Source organism: Charadrius vociferus, unplaced genomic scaffold (genome assembly GCF_000708025.1).
Source record: "Charadrius vociferus isolate BGI_N301 unplaced genomic scaffold, ASM70802v2 scaffold93, whole genome shotgun sequence".
In the NCBI taxonomy this organism is placed as follows: Eukaryota; Metazoa; Chordata; class Aves; order Charadriiformes; family Charadriidae; genus Charadrius; species Charadrius vociferus.
In genome coordinates, this window is record NW_009647838.1 from 72015 (window position 1) to 83001 (window position 10987).

A 10987-nucleotide genomic window follows, 5' to 3' on the forward strand; every position below is an offset into this window, starting at 1 on the left:
TGCACCAAATGACACCTGCTGTCATAATAGCTTCCATTTTTATTGCAATATAATACAAATGATCTCAAAAGGCTTCATAAATTACTGAAAGATTTACAGAAGGGAACAAGATATTTTTAAAACCTTATGTATGAAGTCTGTTTTTCTGTCTTCTTTTAGAAAGTACTTCTTTATTATTTAATTTGTCTCCTTGAAATTATTGGGAATATCAAAGCTTTTTTTGTTTATTGCAGAGAACCACTGAATAATGAACTAATGGACATTGGGTTGCTTCCTTGCTTCCCAGCAATGGAAAGGATGTAATACTAAATACTTGGAGGAAAGAGAGAGCCCTCCCCTTCACCACGCAGATACAAATTCCAAAGAAGTTAAAAAAGAAATTAGTTTGGTAAAAAATACCTCCTCACTTAGTCTGATCACCTTTCCCTTTCCTGGTCCCTTAATTTTCTCGCTTGTTCATGGAGCTTTCCAGATTGTACAAAGCTTTGATTTCCCTAGAAAAAGTGAGCAAAACCTTTTTGCCTCCCGTATGACTTTAATAATAAATCTGTCATACTCTGCTCAATGCATCATAAAGAAATGACAAAAAAAACCCTTTACAACCTGTTCGGCGGATATTGGCAGTGCTGGCATGAATTCAATTTGCCCATGGGTGGACAACTGAGTAACATAAAAGCAGAGTTTATATATGCTCCTGACAATAGCTGAAGGCTCTCTTGGCACAGTCTGAAGGTTCATGACCCATAAATATTTCTCTCCTGGCAATTGCAATCTCAGCCTCCTGCTACAGCAGAACTTGTAAAAGCTGTAGACAGTCTATTGCTCTCTTGGGGCTTACAGGCTCCCCTTGCAGATTTTATGAGTATCAATCACAGGCTTTATCTCGTAAGACCTACAGGTTACCAGCAGGTCTGATGTGTAAAAGTGCTGCTTGCAGTGCTGGAGACTGTCAATGCCACAAATTTTAACTATTTCTATTTATGGGATATGCAAGAAAATTACATTTTCATCCTTTAGAACTCAAAGTTTCTGTTAACAGGATGAGGATCTGATCTGAGTGTCACCAGGCACATATAAAAACAGATTTCATCTACCCAACAGTTGTTTTCACAATGCTTCAGACCTCTTAGAGAGGTTTCCAGTAGAGCCATCAGTTTTCTCAGGACTCCGGGAAGTGATCAGACACGTGTTCCTGGCAAGTCATGGCTTCCCTTAGTAGTACAGGCACTAACACTCTGGTTTAACAGAAAAAGGCAATGTAAAGAAAATCTGGCTTTTTTATAGATCAATTCATTTATTTCAGATTGGTTGGTAGAGCTTTTTAAACACCCATCTGTCAGAAAGGGAACACAATCTTTGATATGGAGATCTTGCTATTCCACAGTTTTTGGTGGCTTTCCTTTTGGGTCTGTTCCTTGCATTTGGTCTTGGCAGATGGAGGCTGCAGAGACATCTGTGACTTCAGCGTATTTATACATAGGAAATAAAAGTCTTTGAGCTCAATTTCTCCATATGCCTCTTTCAACTTTCTATTATTAGAAGGCAAACATCTTGGATGGGTTGCCAGCTAGCTATATGCAGGGCTGCCAATTGTCCCCGTTTCATATTCTAGGTTGCAGATATTTCCAGGTTTGTCTTTTGGTATCTATAGAATTTGCCTGGTGGGGGGAAAAAAAAAAAAGGTCATTATTTCACTATTGGCTTATAAGAGCGAGTCATTAAATTTGATAAAACACATGGAGAGCATTTCTGAGTAGGTCTCTGATTCACCTCTTGTCCTAGCCCAGGACTTTCCTCCAAGGGAAGACTAAGAACATTTTCACGCTCCTCCCTGTGTTTGCCAGGAAAATAAATGAGATGCTGTTGTGTGTGTCCCACCCTGCTCCCCAAAAGGTAATGTTCGGCCCCTGTATGTGCAAAGAGGAAAATAAAAGTTTGGGCAGTGGAATCTGGCACCTGTGGAGACTTTCACAATTCACACCTCCCATTCGTATCCAAACCCAGCCTGCTCCTCTCACTCCCTCTCAGAAGAGAAGGCACCGTGTAGCCACAGGACCAACGCGCCCCAAAAGGAAAAGTGACAAAATACCAATAATTTTAAATATATATGAAAATTGTATGCAAATATGATTCATTCCAAAGACTGAACCCACACAGCAAAGCACGATGAGGAATATATCACTTGATTTTCCTCAGATCAAGTGCCATCAGACACGTGGCACAAAAAGTGGACAAACGTGCCCTGTGCTGAAGATATACCAAGAGTGTGACCCAACATGTACCATGGACAAGTGCGGCAAGACCCTTCTATTAAAATGATCCTTTTAAAACCAGGCAGTGTTTCAAAGCTCCTCTGTATTTGGCTTAGATTCAGCTCACGTGCTGAGCTCTCAGGACACCCTGGGCTTGCTCTCCCCGTGCTGTAGGAGAGCACAGCCAGGCAGTGTATGAACCCCAGGTGTCAGGATGGTGTAGACCACCCCTGTCCTCCCCATCCCCATCCCAGAGGCATCTGGCAGGGCTTGTATGAGGGTTAAATGAGCTTCACCCCCCGAGAGGAAGTGCCTCCTCACTGAGGTAGTAAATCACTGTCTTGCAGTGACACTAATGCACTGAAAATGCACTGCTTGTGGGTTTACATGGTAAATACCAATTCTGTGATAACTGTGCTACAAGAGCTCTTAAAGGAGCGATTTGAGACGAGGATTGTCCCTGTGGCAGGTGCTGGTGGCATCTCACCATACCCACAGGGCTGATGGGGTAGAACGGGCAGCAAAGGGGGAACGGTATCATTTCCATTTTAACAGTAATGCTAATGCACCATCTTCCCCAAGGTCACCCGAGAAATTAAAGAGCATTGATGGATTAAAAAAAGGCAACAAACTGATTTTGTGATGAAGATGTTTGCTCTCTGCAGCTAGATGCCACTGAGACCTTCCAACCTTCAGTGCTGATGCGTTCTCCAGGTTTGCCTCTCTATCTCTGGATCAGAGTCTCCATCTTTGATCCACTCCTTTTACTTCCAGCGTAAATCTGCTAGGAAATTATGCATCAAGCTCATTAGAAGCATTCTGGTTTCCCCAGGATGCCTGGGGGATGTCTCAGCAGGAGCAAAGAGTTTTCTGTGGAGACACATGAAAAGGGGGAGTAATTGCCAGGAAAGAGCATCCGTAAAATAAACACAAAGCTGAACCAAGTGCTGCACTGGCTGTGGCTCATTGGAGAAGGAGGTTGCAAAATGGGTGGATGTGGCTTAGACACTCTGGAGCCCCCTGCTGGGGTACCAAAAACAGCCCCGATCCAGCACTATTATATATTCCCATGTCCCCAAGGCCACTGGGGGCGTCAAATGCAGAGCTATGGGGCACTGGCCCCAGGCTGTTTCTGAAACACGAGAGACTGTGTACTGTGTAACTGCAGGTTACTGACTTCTCCCGAAAATCTCTAAAGAAATGTTTATTTTTTTTTTTAAAAAAGCATCAAACTCCTTAAATCTTTGGGTTTCGAATCTGACCCTCTGTGAATATTGCCAATGGCTCCTGACTTTCATAGAGGGTTTCTGCACTGCTTTGGGCCCGGGACCATGGCTTGGATGCGGTGGATCCGCAGCGCTGTTTCCTTTCCTTTGCAGTGCTGTGTCTTTTGCATATCTTAGTGCACATATGGATGTAGCACTGAGTTGCACAAAGCCTCATTTCAGCTGTTTTCCTTTAGCCTTGAAACGTAAGCAAATAATTATTCTGTTAGTTAAGGCTGAGCTGATATAGTGGGAGCAGATTTGAGGCTCTTTCACAGCACATCTGCTGAGCCCTTGACAATGAAGGGGGCGGTGGACTTCATGGCCTGCAGAAGACCAAACGTCCCTGGGTTCTTGTGTGAGGGCTCCTGCACTGATCAGTGAAGTGATGTTAGACTTGCCCTCAAGGTGTGTGTCCTTCAGGTCTAGATTGGTGTCAGGCATAGCCTGTGTCTCTCAGTCCTTCTGCACATGCTTTGGGCTACTAACCTTTGCATGGAAGACCAGCATTTCAAGACTTGCCTTATCTGATGCTTGAGCAGGCAGTCTGTGCAGTCCGGGCAACATGTGTGCCACACAGCTCATCTGCGAGGTGTCCAGATGTTCCATACCATGTTTGCCACCTTCAAATTTCACTTCCCTGTGATCTTCAAGTATCACATCTGAGGAAACCTGAGTGACTTGACCTGCAATCAAACTGAGCTGTACCTGACCCACAGATTCAAAAGCTGACGCGGTGTGCACACTGATAAGGTCCCCCCTGCTGGGCAGTGGCCAGCCAGAGCCACCCCAGCATGTCCAAGCAGCCCAGGAGAAGGGAAGCAAAGGGAGGGAGGTATGGGGGAAGGTGCCAACAGTACTACAATTTGGGGCCTGGGGCAAGAGGAGAAGTTTGCCACACCATGGGGATGCACATTGGGGGGCGCTGAGGACGTTGTGATGGTATGAGCTGAGGGACAGATGGGTTTATTGGACTGTAGGCAACAGAGAACAGAGACCCAAGGGAAACTCAGCTTTTTGGCTTCTGCTGTGTGGGGAAGAGCTGCAAAGTCCAATACGCCAGAAAGCCTGCACAGATTGCAATGATAATGCAGATAAGTGACACAAGCCCTTACCTACTAATAGTGATTAATAATGAAAATGTCTTACTGTGAGTACAAATAACATCTAATAGTAGTAAATTAATAACATCTGGGGGTTTAATAGTAGACTATGGACATCTGATTTATAATCTGAAAATATCTTATACCCTGTTGCTGTGAAACATCTACTGTCCACACATGTCAGAGGTTGAGTGGAATATATTTCTGTTTTAGCTCTTTATCCTTGCTGGAGGCGTGAGCAAACACAATGAGCCTCCTAATGCAGTTAGCAACAGCCATATGGTATAACGGACCAAGGCCACATACCCTGTAAAGTAGATCAATTTAAGTGAAAAAAGGATGGAAAAATACCAGCCAAACAAATAAACAAACATGTCGTGGTGTGGTCTGGTGAGGAGGGATGTACTCCTGAAATGGCTTATCAGGCTTCTCTTTGAATTCAGGATGTACTTTGCTCAGGTGCTAATGCTGTTGGCTACAGAAAAAGACACATGTCCTGAGCATCATCTTCTGACATTGCTTTTGCAGTGCAAGAGGCAAAGAGGCTTTCTCTGGTGTGGCACTGGGGAGTCTCTGGCTCTGCTCAGTGATGGTGGGCTCCCATCTGCAGGACACGACTCGACCTATTCTTCTCTAGGATGTCAATGGATTCTCCTTGTCAGCTGATGTCACCCAAGTTCATCACAGTTCATAGCCATGCACAGGGGTTCTGTGGGACAAGATGTCTGCTGGACACCAGGACAAGGAACCAGACGCACTGTGGGAAATGCCCTCCTACTCCTGCAATCCTCTGACTGTTTCTAGAGGGAAAAACATGCTCCACAGCTCTGGCCTGCCTCTGTGCCCCCATCCTTCCTATGGAAACCATGGTGGGTGGATTGACATATGCCAGGTTTGCTCAGGTAGGGACCAGATTATAATGGATGGATCATTAAGACCTGGCAGACTGGAAACATTTCTAATCTCCCAGTTCAGTAATAGCACAGCAATGTCCAGCACTCTCTCCCCTCGTTTGGGAAATAGATCTCAGTGAAAGACACTGCTGAGCTGGTTTTGAGATGATGCAGCTCCAGCTGGAGCTGAGATAAAAGCCTGTTCTGCATCACTTCAAAAACTGGCCTGAGCCTTCTGGGAGACTTCCCCTGGTGCAGATTTGCTCTCTGCTGCTGCTGGCCATCACCACGGAAGTTTCCTGAGATGAGCAGAGCTATGGTAATACTACCCACCAGACACGATGAAAGGTCTGTTCCTCTCAGGACAGGCGCTGAAATAATCCAGCCTTGCCCAACTTTCTCAGTCATGTTCAGTACAGGTCCAAAGATCTGGTGTGTTGCAGGATGACCCCCAAGCTAACTCTCCTGCACTGGTATAACCTGGAGAAGGCAGGTGGACACAGCCATTAGCAGCCCAGCCCCTACTTCAAGCTGAAGCCACAGGTTCACTTTGCTTCTTAAGCATTTCTGTACCTGCAGCCACTACTTTAGGCGAATTACCAGCTGGGACAAGATGCACAATAAAATATTTCCCAGCCATGGAATGCCACTATTATACTGTCTACTGTTCAGTAATCGTGACCAATGCCTTGCTCCTAGAAGGCAGATTCAAGATTTGTAGCAAGAAGCAAAAGGTAACAGTCCAACAAAAGTTCTGCGGCCAAATCTCCAATACATATAAGGGTGTGTTATTGCATCGCATTCAATTTTCCACTGTCCTGGGGCAGGAGAGAGAGCTTTCTTAAGCCAGTTTTAAATTGTAATAGGCTGAAAATCAGATAGCTTGCTTTGCAGTGTGTGGGATCAGTAGAGGAATAAATGTTGTTATGACCTTGAAAGAAAACAGTGGCTTCTGTCTGCTAGGTCAGGCAGTACAGTAGCATACCAGAAATAATCAAGGGACTCATTCTCCAGCTAATTAAAGACTTGAAAATATAATTTCATGTTGTGATTGTTTGCAATTAGTCACAGATGCAACCGATCACTTGCTGTGCCATTATTTTTCCATGAATATACAAAGAAATGCATTTTAAAGTAAAATCAGCTGAAGGCCTAGAATTTAAGGTTAGATTTGACAAAATTCCAGCTGTCATGTATTTTATCAAGAAATATCAACTAAAGAAAATTGTTGTGACTTTCTTCAGTATAACACACATGTTACATATGTATATGTTCTATGGTTTATACACTGCTAAATGCAGACATCTTCAGTGTAGCTTTAGGCTTCCTTCATAGTCAGTGAGGAGAAATAGCCAACTTTTGCCCCATCACCTTCAGATGTCTGTCTTGGGAAAAAATTAATCACACTACCAAAAAAAAAACACCAAAACCAATTTCTCTTCATTTCTCTGCACATAGGGAGCCCGACAAGACTCTCAAAGGTAAGTGAGATGAATCTGGCAAAGTGTATGATCATCATGGTTCAAATTTGGTGGAGTTCCCTGATTTACACCACTGGAGAAATCTCCAGCAGTCATGTTTTATGGAGAGCCTAGCACCTATGGGAGCAAGCACAGCAGGGTACAGCTTCTTACAGGGCTTGGGCATGTGACAGGCATTAAGCTGCTCAGGCCGACCTGCTCCTGAGGGCCCCAAGGCAGGACAGCAAAACTGTACCAAAGCATGATGCTAGGAACAAAAAATCACCTGGGTGGAACATACATTTACATGGGGAGTCACCTCCTCCAACTGGGAGTCTAAGTCCATTGCCTAAGTCTGAGCTAGTCACACCAACAACTTTCTGAAGCCACTGAAGAAGAACATGCACTTCTTATGGTCAACGGCTCAATGTCCAAGTGGAAACCAGTGATGAATGGCATTCCTTAGGGGTCAGTACTGGGACTGGTGCTGTTTAATACCTTTGTCGGCAACATGGACAGTGGGATTGACTCATCAAGTTTACTGATGACACCAAGCTGTGTGGTGTGGTCGACATGCTGGAGGGAAGGGATGTCATCTAGAGGCATCTAGACAGGCTTGAGAGGTGGGCCTGTGCAAACCTCATGAAGTTCAACCAGGCCAAGTGCAAGGTCCTGCATGTTGGTCGGGCAATCTCAAGCACAAATACAGGCTAGGCAGAGAATGAATTGAGAGCAGCCCTGAGGAAAAGGCCTTGGGGGTGTTGGTAGATGAGAAATTCAACATGACCTGGCAATGCGTACTCACAGCCCAGAAAGCCAACCATATCCTAGGCTACATCAAAGAAGCGTGGCCAGCAGGTTGAGGGAGGGGATTCTGCCTCTCTACTCTGATCTGGTGAGATCTTGCCTGAAGTACTACATCCAGCTTTGGAGTCATGAGCACAAGAAGGACATGGACCTGTTGGAGCGGGTCCAGGGGAGGGCCATAAAAATGATCAGAGGGATGGAGCAACTCTCCTATGAAGACAGGCTGAGAGAGTTGGGGTTGTTCCACCTAAAGAAGAGAAGGTTTTGGGGAGGCCTTATAGTGGCCTTCCAGTACTTAAACAAGGCCTATAGGAAAGATAGGGCGGGACTCTTTACCAAGGAGTGTAGCGATAGGATGAGGGGTAATGGTTTTAAACTGGAAAAGGGTAGATTTAGATTAGATATTAGGAAGAAATTCTTTACTGTGAGGATGCTGAGACACTGGAACAGGTTGCTCAGAGAAGCTGTGGATGCCCCATCCCTGGAGGTGTTTAAGGCCAGGCTGGACAGGGCTTTGAGCAACCTGGTCTAGTGGGAGATGTCCCTGCCCGTGGCAGGAAGGGCGGAACTAGGGGATCTTTAAGGGCCCTTCCAACCTAAACCATTCTGTGATTCTGCGTGGACTCAGGTGAAGTAATTCAGATGCTTGCAGATGAGCTGGCAACTTCACAGGAATTTTGAGGGTACAATTTTGAGAGTAAGATCCTAAAATAATCACTCGTCCTGAGTCCAAACCCTTCTTTTATTGAGCTAATGATGTAGCTTAACAGGAGTAAGATGGAGGAAACGGATCTCCTAGTTGAAGAGAACAGCCCAGCCTGACAGCGTAACATCATGGTGCGATTGCTGTTTCCCTTGTCTTTCTCATCCTCTTCCATTGGCGGGCTATGGCCGGCCCTCACGTTCTGTGTGCTGCTTCCCATCGGCAACAGGACAAGGCACTGCTGATAAACGTGCTGTCTGTGGGGCAGTGAGCACATTTCTTTTTACTCTTAAGACAAATAAAGATGTTATGGATAAAGTGTTTCATTGCATAGTTTCCCGACTGATAAAATTTCATCCCTAAGCTTAAGAGCACTCGTCCCCGTAGAATTGAGTTGGCACAGAAAGACAACGGTGACAAATGTAATATTAGATCATTGTTGCAGGGGATGAAACCCTCCATCTGGAGGGGAAAGACTGAAGAGTCTCAGTGGGTTTTTCATAACTAACTTTTCAGATTGATTGTACTACGTGTCTCTAGATACTGGTTTGCCATCATTACTTAATATTATAGAATGAACTGCTTGCATTTGCATTTAGGTCTTCTGGTTTAAAGAAGGAGTAAAGAGGCATGTGAAAGAATGAAGTAGGATTCATAGCAGCTGTATATCCTACACATGATTCAAGGGCACTTTTCTGTCATTCTATACTCAAAAAAAAATCCCCATGAATCTGGAGAGTCTGTTAGAGAATATCTGTCTTTAAATTAAAAAAAAAAAAGAAGACACCTTTTACTTTACTTTCTGCATTTTTACATTAAGATTACTCATCTCTACTTAATTTAAAAGAAGTTATCTATGTTCTGTGAGCTTCCATCAAGCTGTTAATGTGACATTCACCTGAACAAAATGTAGCTCTTCTAACATTATTTGGATGGCCGACCTTGGGGAGAAACTTCATTATCCTCTATGCACCAGCTGAGTGGACATTTTTCTCTTGGGTTGATTGTGCTGATATTTTCCAGTAGTAGTTTTCTAGATTAATGGCAGTGTCTTGGATGCAGAGGGACTGCTGGAGCAGGGTTATATTTATGAGTGATATCATAGGTAGTGCTTAAAAGCCTTCAGGATACAAATTGCTGGTAGCCAGAACAAATTGGGTGTCCTGAAGAGTAACGTTCCTGTGGGCTCTAACTGTCGGTCTGAGGAAGTAGCCTGGGAAAACTGGGACCAAGCAAATATCTTGCTTCTGGTCATGTTTTCTTTCAGGCGAGAAATACCAGAGCATGGTGCTAATGCAACACGTCTGCTCCTGGCACCTCAACTATTTTGGGCAGGATCAATGCCAGTATCTTCCCACCTCACCCCACTATGCACTATCACATAACCACAGAGCTCTACTCACTCCCCAGCAGAAACAGAGGTTTTAGATGTTTCCGGTTCTTCAGCAGCCACTGTAGCTGCTGCACTTGTCTGGGAGTTATTCCTTGTGATGCTGGCCCACCACCTGGTGGTTTTGCCCCCGCTGCTACATGTGCAGCAGTGCAAAGCCTCGGTGGTGAGGAGGGAACTTCTGCCCAGAGGTTGCAGTGCCTGGTTAGGAAGCTGTGCCATGGCCACCTGCCAGATGTGCCTGTGGCCACCCCTCATATTGAGGAGGTCACACATCCGAAGCTCAGAGTGGAAGGGGAAGTAGTGAAAGGGAAATATTCCATGAGCATGCAATGTTCTTCTGAACCTCCAGCACAAACACATCACCCCCTGGTGGTCCAAGACAGTGCAAATATTTGCATGAATGCTAATGATTATGACTTCTATGTTACCAAACTTGCATGATTGCTAACATTTTGAAAATCTGCTTTGCAGACTAGCTTCACTTCATCGATGCCAACTTTGCACAGCCTGTTGGTCACAGCCTGTGAGCAAAATGTGGCTGCTGGCCAGGATGAGTGAGTCCCTGTTCACCAGTCTAACGAGACATATGAAGTGGTGGCTCTGATCCTGATTTGTCTGAGCTGTGAGCTGACAGGACAGTGACTGTCCCGCTCCAGAGACAGTCTGTGGTGTGGCAGAGAAAGACTACAGTGGGGGAAGAGAGTAGGGGCAGAGAGGGAGGGGAAAATACAGCAAAGTGGAACAAGACAAAGAACATGGGGATGTATGAGGGGAATCATAGGAGGAAAAGCGGTTGAAAACAAAATAGCTTGGGGGGAGCCACAGAGAGGAGGCAGAAGCAGATTTGGGACATGTGCAAGGCAATTAACCAAGCACAGAATCACAGAATCTTCAGAGTTGGAAGGGACCTCTAGAGATCATCTAGTCCAACTCCCCTGCTAAAGCAGGATTGCCCAGAGCACATTACTCAGGACTGCATCCAGGCGGGTCTTGAAAATCTCCAGAGAAGAGAACTCCACAACCTCCCTGGGCAGCCTGTGCCAGTGCTCTGTCACCCGAACCGTAAAGAAGTTTTTCCGTGTATTGGAACAGAACTTCCTGTGTTCCAACT